Source organism: Pinus tabuliformis, chromosome 8 (genome assembly GCF_031772625.1).
Source record: "Pinus tabuliformis cultivar Carrire ecotype Pingquan chromosome 8, CPIR1, whole genome shotgun sequence".
Classification (NCBI taxonomy): Eukaryota; Viridiplantae; Streptophyta; class Pinopsida; order Pinales; family Pinaceae; genus Pinus; species Pinus tabuliformis.
In genome coordinates this window covers 1742920122-1742933599 of record NC_142294.1, presented here as the reverse complement: position 1 = coordinate 1742933599, position 13478 = coordinate 1742920122, and positions in this window count along the sequence as shown.

Here is a 13478-nt window from a genome sequence, read left to right as displayed (position 1 = left end):
CAAATTCCACAGGCACAAGGACAAGCAAGGCAATTGACACCGAACCGATTTGGATCCCGACAAAGCCATGCCTCTATCCGCTCCAAAACCCGTCACCCCGCAGCCGATACACAAGTAAATCCTCGACAGAAGGATGAATACTCATTACCATTTTAACTGAATTTGCAGCGTGAAGACTGATTACATACCAGGATTCACTACCGAGTTCTGCGGACGTCGATTGCCTCCAGCTGCGATTTATCCTTGCTCTCCACCTCCACAAGACCATTATCACCCACATTGCTCTCATTAACCTTTGAAACAAGTTTCTGCCCTCTCCATATGGCCTTATCACTCTGTTTCTCCCATGCAATAAGTTCTGCATGCTTGTCGTCATCGCTCCAAGTACTGGCTGCATGTGGACGATGGCGAGGACATTCCTAAATAACTGCATGATGTCTTGGGCCCATACACCCCACTAATGTTGGCTCGCATCCAGATCGGGGATGGTGATTCATGCTGACCTCCTGTTGTTGATTATCTTTGTTATATTTCTCTAGTATATCTTGGAGTTAAGTCAACTCGCTCTTTCCCTTCCTATCTGAGAAGTGAGGTGATGATGTAGTCAAACTTGGCAGGATTTTACAAATGATGTTACATAGCGCAATCAATCTAAACCCCTAAGGAATTTTTGATTTAGCAGACTTAGGAATGAAAGAAATGAATGTAGAATTATGTCTTGGATGTACCTTTTTTTTCTCGTGATTCCTCTACCACTTCCAAGATGTCCTTAGCTATAAATTTCCATGCATATTGGTAGAATTACGCCATAAATCCATCAGGTCTCAAAGCTTTATTTTTCTCCATTTCTTTGACAACCTCTTCTACCTCTGTTAGTGTCACTGCCTGCATCAAGGCCATGTTCTGTTCCTGTGAGACTAGCTGGGGTATGTGTTGTGTAACTCTCGCAATATCATTCTCTCTATCATGTTCTAGTTCCAAGAGAAGATTCTTGAAATGGTTAACCACCAACTCTTCCATCTCCTCATGTTATACTAGTCGGTTCCCCTCCTCATCTTTGAGTGAGAATATATGGTTATATTGCCTATGTTGAATCATTTCCTTATGGAAAAACTATGTGTTGTGCTCTCCCTCCCGAAGCCATTGAATTCAAGACTTCTTCTTCCAAAGGATCTCTTCTCACTTTCTTTTTTATTCTATTTGATTAAGGACTCCTTTAGTCTCTATTAGACTTTTTGATCTGCCTTCTATTATGATTCTTTGTTGCACGTCTTTCATACTCTCTTCTAGTTTCTTCTGATCTTTCTCAATGTTCCAATCTCTTCCTGGTTCCATTTCTTGATCTGGGTTTTAAGGTCTTTTAGCTTGAATTGAAAGGTGTGCATGTGGTTTCTCCCCTGCACCTCATTTTCTTTCCACCAACCCTCCACTTTTTGCATAAATAGCGGGTCCCGTAGCCAGAATGTTTCAAAGTGAAAGGGTCAGTTATTTGGGCCTGCTTTTAGATCCAGCTCTATTCCTATCGGCCAATGATGTGATCCCATGCCAGGAAGGATTGAGGTTTCTATAAATATGTAACGACTTATGACATGTTTCGACAACAGGAATCGATCCAGTCTTGATACTACTTGTTGTGTTCCTCCCCTCTTGTTGTTCCAAGTAAATACTCCATTGATTATGGGTATATCTACTAGATGCAGACCTTCTATTGTGTCCTTGAACACCTCCATATCGACATCCATCCTTCAAAGTCCACCCTTTTTTTTTTCAAGCGAAATGGTAACGTTAAAATCCCCTCCCAAGATCCATAACTCTTCCTCATATAGTCATTTTAGTTTTCCTAGATTGTCAAGGATTCCCATGGAATATGAGGCCCATATACTCCAGTCAACATAGGCCAATCTTTGGACCCAATCTGTCGTAACATTTAGATATGATCCTTGGCAAGCTCACCCATTCATCAAATATCACCTCCATTGGGTTCCAAAGGACAACCAATCCCCCCGAGCTCCCATTTGAATCATGTGCCACCACCTCATATTGCAGTTTCATTCTTTTTACAATTTTTTTAGTCTGCTTCCTAAAATTTTTGTCTCTTGAATGATCATTATAATCGGGTGGTTCTTGCGAATCCTAGTTTTCAAGTGTCTTTTCTTGCCCCTGCAATTAATTCCTCGAACATTCCAGGATATAATAATCATTGGGAAGGTTTGTTAAGGTGGTGGAACACCACTAATAGAGGTACCACCCTTCCAAAATTTACCAACATATCTCCCACCATCTGTATGGATTCTTGTAGGTTTTTGCTTCCTCTTTTCTTCCCACCTTTCCCTATTATGGTTGGTTCCATCCCCTGCCCTAGTTGTGAGTCCAAATGGTTCGTCGGATCTAAGGTTAGTGAATTGAGCTTGGCTTTAAAACTATGGAAGGTTTCTCGATATAATTTTTTTCGTTCTTTAGGGATGAACCCCTCGTCTAAGTGCTTCCATTCATTCAGTAACCTTCTCATCACCTGTTCCTATGTACTAAGTTCCCCTTTCATTCCATATATTTCCATATTTTCTTGCTCCTCTTGCATTGCTAGGGATTCCTTCTATTGGGGTTCCTCTTCCGCTTTCCTTTTAGGTTTTTTCTGACTTTTGATTGGTTCTGGGTTTTTCCAGTTTTACTATATCCAATTATTCGTTTATGCTCTCCTCTTCCTCCTCTATCAATACCTCGAATCAATTGCTCTAGCTCGATCCTTTCTTTGGCTGTTGTTGAGTCTAGTTAGATGGGATTTTCATGTTCCTTTTCTTCTTTTGAACCTCTTGAAACCCTTCCTTATCCTCCTTCCCTTTAACATTGTCTTTAGCTTTTGGCGAGTCCACCATTTCAATTTGATTTGTAGGGAATTCTTGTACAAATTTCCATACATGGGGCATCACCTGCATCGAAAGGGAATATGTTTGTATGATCCGGATTTAAACAGGAACGCAACAAATTACAGAGATAACCATATACACAAAGATGCAGCGGAAATAATACTTCATTTCATTAATGGAAAATACTGAAATATGCTTACAAACAGAAATGGAAATAAACTAGCTAGGGCGATGGTAGCTTATCTCTGAGAAGAGATGTGATGGCTACATGCCTCTGAACTGTAAAGGCTACATTGTGGTAGACAATCTATCCTTTTACAAAATGTGACTTGTTACTTATAGTATTTTTCAGTTACAATACCACGGGTCAATTCCATGGGTGAATGAATACCATGGGTGGATTTTACAATACCACGGGCAGATGCCATTTACAATACCATGGGTGAATGAATACCATGGGTGGATTTTACAATACCACGGGCGGATGCCATTTACAATACCATGGGTAAATTCCATGGGTCGATGAATAATATGGGTGGATGAGTACCATGGGTTGATGCCATTTTCCATTCGGATCATTCCTCCCTCCTTAAGAAGCAATGGTCCCCATTGCGTAAAGTTCCCTCCTGCAAAGCCTTTGTTGAATATGAAGATCCACTGAAGATAAGGGTTTTACGTGGTTAACCCAAAACCATGATAAATGAAGATCCGAGGATAGAGATACCCTGTAATGCTTGTGACCAACTGTGATTCTGACAGTGTGTGGCCTAGCAAATGGACTTCGATGAACTGTGGGTTTGTGGATGACCCATAACCATGAAGAACGAAGATCCAAGGATAGAGATACCCTGTAATGCTTGTGACCAACTGTGATACTAACAGTGTACGGCCTAGCAAATGGACTTCGATGAAGTGTGGGTTTGTGGAAGACCCACAACTGTGATGTTGGTTGCTGATGAAGTAGCAGGTGCCTACATAGCCTAGGGTGGGAGGGCACATCTCCAAATAACCCAAGCCGATTGCTGCTATGTTGAAACTGATGAATGTGAAGCAGGTGCCTACTAAAGTGGGGTTGGAGGGCACGTCTCCAATGGAAACCCACTCCGAATGCTGCTCCAGAATTAAAATGGACATAACTCGGCCAATATAACTCAGAATATTTATTATAACCTGTTTTTGGAAGCAGAAGGACCATTTTGCATCTTCCCATGTGATGGAAATCCTTATCTGGGCACTCTGAGATCTCATATTTGTGCTGCAACAGTTCCGCCGTCACAAAAATTCTGATAAAATAGCTGATTTTAAATCAGCGATATCTCCCACATCCGGACTCCGATTTGACCCATTTTTTTTTTGAAATTGGATGATTTTTCGAGAGGAATCTAGATCTGGTATTTGATTTTGTAAATTTTGTACCAAATGTTTCATATCTGATCTGCAAAGTCGCCGCCCAAAAAAAAATCCTGCAAAAATGAAAAAAGAAAAATTCTTCCTACTTGACCCAAGAAAGTGCTCTGTGGAGGTTGTAGCACATGCCTGAAGTTTGTTGAATATTGCTGCAAAATTTGAAACTAAAACATGCATCAAACCCTCGTTCCCATGGAATCATAACCTGCTCTGATACCACTGATCCGGATTTAAACAGGAACGCAACAAATTACAGAGATAACCATATACACAAAGATGCAGCGGAAATAATACTTCATTTCATTAATGGAAAATACTGAAATATGCTTACAAACAGAAATGGAAATAAACTAGCTAGGGCGATGGTAGCTTATCTCTGAGAAGAGATGTGATGGCTACATGCCTCTGAACTGTAAAGGCTACATTGTGGCAGACAATCTATCCTTTTACAAAATGTGACTTGTTACTTATAGTATTTTTCAGTTACAATACCACGGGTCAATTCCATGGGTGAATGAATACCATGGGTGGATTTTCCAATACCACGGGCAGATGCCATTTACAATACCATGGGTGAATGAATACCATGGGTGGATTTTACAATACCATGGGCGGATGCCATTTACAATACCATGGGTCGATGAATAATATGGGTGGATGAGTACCATGGTTTGATGCCATTTTCCATTCAGATCATTGTAATCCAGGGTTTGTTTCCATACCTCATATTGATATTCCAGCTCTATAAACTCCAACAATGGTTCTGTTATGTTCATGTAAACAGAAATTCGTGCATAGGAGGTGTATCTTCCTCTCCTTGTAGTATCCAACACTTTAAAAAAACTACCTATTGAGTTTCCTATACCCTCCAGTATCTTTGGATGCAAAAAATCCACTGGAAGCCCAAACAATCTAACCCATTGGGGCAACCATCAATTTCTACTGATGAGGGTTATAACATTCCTCCGAGTGCCTCATGAAGAGTCCTACACTGTAATAGAAATATGGGTTGTTATCAAAGATTCGTTCCTTGTCTCCAAGGCTGGTGAAGATCACTATAAAGAATCATCTAACCCCCAACTTCATATCAATATGTCCTTTCGGCTGCCATTTTTGTTGTATCCATTTCACAAGATCTTTCTCTGAAGGCCATGCCCCAATAAACTTGCAGATTAGGGCATGGTCCTTCATATACTTCTAGTATGTCTCTCGTTTATTGTTCGGTACTACAAACCTCAGTTCTTAATGGCTTTGGGCATACATTTTCCTCTGAATTTGTTCTGCCATTGAGCCCCAAGTACTGGCATTCCATTAACTCCACTGGTTCTGCCGCCTCTTCTCATTGTTGATGCACCTTGCGCGCTTATTTCTCACTTTGTTACATTTTGGTAGGAAGGGGCCTCCCCACACGTGAACACTCATCCCCACCATCAGAACCTGCAAGGGTCACATCGCTTCTACCCAGATCAAAAGGAATTCAGAATGTTTACATGGTTTAAAAAACCCATTCTCCAACAAAATTTTAAATTTATAAATAAATTTAAGTCCATATATTATAAACTTAAATTTCAATATATATGAAACTTTTTATATTTATTATAAGAAATTTGAAAATTCTTATTTACAATAATAACTTCTAATTTACTTTTCAATATTATTATTTAAAAAAAATGAAATTCAACTTTCATAATAAATCTTAACCTAAAGTATAAGTTAATAATATAGTTAATAATAAAATTGTCTCAAGATTATATAGTTTCATCGTGTGTTAAGATTATATTTTTAATTATCATGTTTATGGAATTGTTTGTAATTAAATTTAAAGTGGTTTTTATTTTTATTTTTATTTTTAATTGAATGATATATATTTATTTAAAAAAATAAATGAATAAAAAGTTGAAAACAACTCTATTTTAATTGATAATAATATTATGATGATGATAATTAATTGATAATAATATTATCACGATGATGATTGATAATAATAATATGATGATGATAATTAATTGATAATAATATTATGATGATGATGATGATGTTGTTTAATGTCTATTTAGATCAAACTTTGGTCTATTGGATCTAAAGAAATGAATTATTTAGTTTATTGCAACAAAGATTTTGAAACTCATTGATTTTCATCCTAGATGTTCGTATTATGGCGAAACCTTTCCATCCATGGTGTTTTAGGAACTACCCTACTACCCATTTCACTATAGAGCTCATGAGAGTTTGTCTAATTTTGACTATATTAATTTTCTTCTTTGACCTAGTTAAAACAGAGAGATACTTTTAATCTTCTAGGGTGGGGTTGATGACCTCTTTATAATATCTTAATTTTCTTTTAACTGCTAAATCTTTCTCACACCACATTATTTCTTTGAACTTAGAAGTAACAATATTTTTAATGTTATTAATGTTTTGCAATACAACATTCTATATAGATAGATATTAAAATAAATAAATAAAATATTGTCTTTTTAACAATTTTAAATTTTAAAATTTAATAAATTAAATAATTAAACAATTAAAATTCGAGTTGTTTTTAGTGCGATTTTTTAGAAGTTTTTTCAGGTAGGTTTTTGTAGTCTATTTTTTCTAAAATCTAGCAAAAATTTATTGAAATCACAAGTTTGATAGTAACCCTTGCCCAAGGGGTTTTTCAAAGTGTTGAATCCATATATACAGTAAATACCACAAATCAAAATTTCACCTCAAACTTTTTCGCTCAATTCCAAAACTAGAAAATCCAAAAAATCACACTATAAACAACTCCATTAAAATTTCAATAAAAACACATTAGTAAATATACATTGTAATTTTAAATATAATTTTTTAATATATATAACCATTAAGACACATTTTCTGTCTAAGAATTTCAAAATATTAAACCTAACCATAAAAACTTTAAACACTCATAAAATCAATAGTAAATATACATTGTAATATTAAATATAATTTTTTGAATATATATAATTATTGAGTCACATTTTCTTGGTAGGAATTTCAAAGTATTAAACATAACCATAAAAACTTTAAACGCTTTTAAAATGAAATTTTTTTTTTGAATACTTATGAGAGGATGTATATATCTGTATGACGGAGGGAGAATATATCTTATATTAACATTTTGACCAAGAATCACATTCATTTTATATATTTTTAGAAAAGAAAAATTATAATACATCTTTAAAGCAATAATTTTATCAAAATATTATAAAAATAATAAAAGAGACATTATTTGCATTATATGTATCTAGAACATAAAAAACTAGCGCTAGATTATATCCATTTTTATTATTATTTAGGTTAAGAAATGTATGACTCCAAGCAGAGTAAAAAATTAGTTATGAAGGCCACTAAGTATGTTATTTTTATTGAAGATATTGATCCTCCATTTTATATAGGTTTTTAGGAACAATAAGATAAAATATAACTAGTTTATTATTTAGGTTAAGATGTTTATAATTTGAAGATTTTTAAAATTCAGAAATATTTGAAACTAAAGAACATTTCTCATCAAGACCAAGATAGATCCATGTTAGATCTACCAAACACAGAAAGGAATAAGAGCCCTTGATATATGCTCTCGTTATAAAATTAAATTATCACTATAATGCTCAAGAACAAAGAGCTTCATGAAATAAGAACCGTCGATCTATGCTAGTTATTAAATTAAATATATCTATGTAAAGCTCAAGAGCAAAGCACTATCTGCGTATCACATGAAATACATTCCATTAAAATACAATCTTGTCCATTAATTTAAATATAAATTAAAATTCCACAAACCTTCATGCGTTGTGAGTTGAGAAAATACACCTATTGACTTAAATATAATCCATAAATTACATGATAATATGTTTTATAAAATCATTTAATGATTCATTTAATCTATTTTTCTAATTAATCATTTATTTTATAAATTGTGATATTTAATAATTTAAATAAAAAATAATTAATATTTAAAATATCAATAAAAAAACTAAAAATATTTCAGTACTTTTTATTTGTTCTGTAACAAATATTAATTTAAATTTAAAAATAATTTACCAATATTTAATAAAAAACACTTATAAATTCTGGGTTCCTTAGTTCCATTATTTCCCACCCATAGAAGGAGAAAATAATCTGATTCGATGGTATACTCTACGTATTTATTTAATCTAACTCCTTTTCATTATATATACATTCTGTCCATTACCATTTCCAATTTGATAAATTATTGATCCAATTGAAAGAATAAAGAGTATAACTAGACTTATTGATTTTCATTGGAGAATGGGAATTGACGGATTTTCCATCGGACCTATTTGACAGGATTTGTTACCACTTTGGCCATTTTAGTTGCTTGGCCAATTACTCAAAATCCTCGATTGTTGCATTTAAATATAGTAAATACTACACATTTGGCCTGGAGAGCTCGTCTTCCTTGGACTTAAGGAAATAGGGTAACGGCCCAAGACCCAGAGGCATTTGGCAGGAGTGGAAGCCTGCTCCTTAGGGACCACCAGCGCGTTATTACAGGTGGCGTGGTTTTCCTATTTAACAGTGATCAGTCAAACCGGCAATCGCGGATAGCAGCCAGAGATAACTATCCTCATTGTTGGTTTAACACCTGATAGATTTTGCCACCTTCGAAAAAAAATAAAAATAAATACTACTATAAATAATAACTTATAAGTGAAATTTTACCAAATCCCATACCGTGATGCTATATTCATAAGTGGCACCTCAAACATCTTCGAAGTTTTCTCTCACTCTTACTTTTTCTCAAGCATTCCACTCATTAAATCTTTCACTTCAGTCAAACGAATGTCAATGCTATCCCCCGTCATCATTTTTCCTTCAAACGTTCTCATGATAATGGGTGATAATGGGAGTGGGTAAAGGATAAATGGGGGCAAGGAAAATTTATTTAATTGGAAAGTTATTAAGATTCCAATTAAGATAAATTAATTTCTTTTTTATTGGTTAGGTAAGGTGAGTTTTGATGATTAGTAGGTATAATATGTGGTTTGAGTAATTATAATTTAGAATTAATTAGTTTTACTCGTTTAGCATGTGGTTTGAGTAGTAGTGATTTAGGGGTATCTAAGGTGTTGAGATCACTCAAGATCAAGCCACATATGTGCTATGACACATCCACATATGTGCTATGACATACCAGCGCTTTACATGGCTGGATTTTTGCCTATACAATCTTCATCATAAAGTGTCTCAAAAAACACCTTATCATCTTCTATTATATCCCATGTAAATTCAATCAATTTATTTGACTTTTTCAAATGAAAATTGTTCATGATAAATTTTCAACTATTTAACAAAAATAAAAACAAAATAACTGTGATTAAAACAATGAAATGAGTTGCAAAATGCTAAATGCTAAGTATCAGTCACTCACTAAACTAGAAGTTTTGTTACCCCCATATAAATTGAATCAATTTATTTGATTTTTTCAAATGAAAATTGTTCATAATAGGTTTTCCACTATTTAAGAAAAATAAAAAACAAAATCACTGCAATTAAAACAATGAAATGATTTGTAGAATGCTAAATGCTAAGTATCAGTCACTCACTAAACTCCAGGTTTCGTTACCCCATATCAATTGAATCAATTTCTTTGACTTTTTCAAATGTAAATTGAATCAATTTCGTTGACTTTTTTAAATGAAAATTGTTCATAATAGATTTTCCACTGTTTAACAAAATTAAAAACAAAATAATTGTGCTTAAAACAATGAAATGAGTTGTAGAATGCTAAATGCTAGTATCAATGACTCCCTAAATTCCAAGTATCATTACCCCATATAAATTGAATCAATTTTTTTGACTTTTTCAAATGAAAATTGGTCATAATAGATTTTCCACTGTTTAACAAAAATAAAAACAAAATAATTGTGATTAAAACAATGAAATGAGTTGTAGAATGCTAAATGCTAAGTATGAGTTACTCGGTAAACTCCAAGTTTTGTTACCCCAAATAAATTGAATCTATTTATATGACTTTTTCAAATGAAATTTGTTCATAATGGGTTTTCCACTGTTTAATAAAAACAAAAATAAGAACAAAATAACTGTGATTAAAACAATAAAATGAGTTGTAGAATGGTAAATGCTAAGTATCAGTCACTCACTAAACTCCAAGTTTCGTTACTCCATATAAATTGAATCAATTTATTTTACTTTTTCAAATGAAAATTGTTTATAATAAGTTTTCCACTATTTAACGAAAATAAAAACAAAATAACTGTGAATAAAACAATGAAATTAGTTATAGAATACTAAATGCTAAATATCAGTGACTCACTAAACTCCAAGTTTAATTACTCCATATAAATTGAATCAATTTATTTGACTTCTTCGAATGAAAATTGTTCATAATAATTTTTTCACTATTTAACAAAAATAGAAACAAAATAACTATAATTAAAAGAATGAAAGTATCAATCACACACTAAGTCACGCTAAACTCCGGGAAGAAAATTACATATTTTCGAATTATGTTAAATCAAGTCAATTTTTCCACTTCACCGCTCACCACCATCCATCAAATTATAAAATATTCGAAAAATTGAAATATTTTAGGGATATCACATCCAATTGCTCCAAACTCCAGCCCAATTGCCCATAACTCCAGCCAAGACAGAAAGAATGAAGAAGAGTACACCAGACTTTCCTTGTCAACCCACTGGTCAGAAGTGTAGTCGAGATGCACACGGCCATCATCGTTATCGCTTCGTTGGGCACGCCTGGGAACATATTCAGGAGAATACACGCCGAGCAGACAAGAGCCAATTGCCCACTTGACTCCAACCAGAACTTGCAGGGCACCATATACCCACCTACCAATACCCTTATTCAAACCTAGAATTCCTGATACTACGGCAAACACTATCTCTAAAACTACCACTACCAAAACTATATACTTCTTAATATCTTCAATTTCCTCCCAAATATCATTCCACGTTTCGTCGGGATATTTTCCGAAACATTTCATGAAAATCTTTGAAAATTCGGATAAGTCCATGACAATACTGATCCCAACTGCTACTATTATCGCAACAACCCTAGGTTTAGAAGGTGGCACGGAGGGTACTTCATACCATTTGCCAACACCTCCGTTAAATGCAATAAGCACAAAAGCCCAAGCAATAAAACAAATCAAGTTGACACAACCAACTATAAACAACAGGATTCCGCTGCAGTTACCTCTAAATTTCAGCACTTGGCAAACAGAATCTGACTTGACGACGACCAGAGCGCTGGTCAGAAACACATTTGCAGGAAGTCCATTTCCTTTACTGTCCACGACATAACTTCTTACTGCCCTTCTTGCTGCCAGAGAACTAGAGAAGCCATCCACTTTGAACAACACAGTCAGTAGAAGATTGATTGATATTTCAACGGACCTTATCATTATTAAAGAGATTGTGCTGTATGTAACTAGTTCATCTCTACCTTCTTTTTCCTCATCCAAATAGCTTTGCAGGGCATCTGAAACTGCGACAATGGCTCCTTTCTCTTCCTGATCTTTATATTTCAAAGATCTGATCAGCAGCTTTGTCCATTTATCGTCGGATACGGGTATGCAGATGCAAATAGGTTCTTTCTGGGCGGGCGTCGTAAATTCAAAATCAAGCGCATCGCAGACTGCGGAAGAGAATTTGACATTTAAACAGCCGACCTCAATCTCCTGCGCATCCAACAGGTCGGGCCTACACCCGTGGCGTTGCTTGTCCAGGTACTTGAGAGATGGCAGTAGACACTGAGTGTGAGGGAATTGTTGTAGGCCTCGTGGCATCGTGATGTCTGGTACTGTTGGCAATACAAGGCAATTGCAACTATGTTGCTCATGAATTCCCTTGCTCATGAATGAGTTGCGTTCAGAGATGTGTCGCCTGACTTGTGGATCCTCTAAAACATCGTATCTAAGTAGGATGGAAATCACATTATGGCCATTGGATATGTAATTCATGAATTGCCTGATGAAAAAATTGTTTATGCCTGCCGAATTTGTCTGCACTACAAGAGAAGCATTTTCATACCTCCCTGTAGTGGTGAGTCCAATTACCGGGCACTGTCCGGTCGATCTGGTAGCACGTATTTGGTCCAATTTGTAGGGACCTGGTATAATGGTGGCCAGAAGGTCCCTGGCACCCATCTCTAGATCAAGCCGCCTTCTTAAAACACTTGTAATAAACACCGCCAGATTTCCGATGCAAATAATTCCTACATGTGGAAAACTAACGGAACCAGTGATCGCGCCGCTTATGTCCAGCTGTGCTACAGCAACAGACGAGAGCCATCCAAACCAAACAACCAGCTTTATAATCAACCATTGCTTCATGTTTTGGGTTCTCTACGGCGATTCCAAAACACATACAATCTTGGCGCAAGTTTTGCAGACCTAAGGAAAACACAAAATAACACTTGGATTTCCATTCAAATCATAACCTGTCTGCAATTTCTTATAGCATGAGGGTTGAAGAGTAGTTGGTGTCCGGAATAAAGTTTATGAGGGGAACACCTATATAATCCTGGTGGCGTTTAATGAAGTTTCCGCGTGGCCAATCAATATTTACCCAAACATTTAATTTCGTTAATACATAAGATTCATTACTTACACAAAGTTTTCATAGGCGCAAAGTTTAAAAACCAAGTTTTTGCAAAGTGGAACGAATAACCGGGTTTGTTAGCTAGTTTATGGTCAACTGTGATTGTTGATGGTTAGTTACGGTTATTATTCATATTCAAAGTTCACCATGTTGTTCATGGTCACCAATGATTGGCTGTGGCTGCCTATAGTTATCGAATAATTTTATGTATAATTAATATTTATATTAAAAAAGGTATCTCTGCATTCCATGTGATTATACATATATATATTGTGCACAATGTGATGGCACATGGTTCTCACATATATATAGATAGATTAAACTAAAATCTAAAATATCTTTAGAATGACTCAAATTTAATTATAAAAATATTTGGATTAGATTAATAAGTGTGTTTATTTTAAAATAATTCTTTTAATTATTTAATTTAATTATCAATAATTTAAAAATAATTTTTTTTATAGAATATTTATAGAATTCTTTTTATAATTATTAGATTAGAGAGTTGATATTTATCTTAAAAATTATTATGTTTATTTTTCTTTTTAATTTAATTAAAAAATGTTATAAAATAAAAATAAATATTATGTAA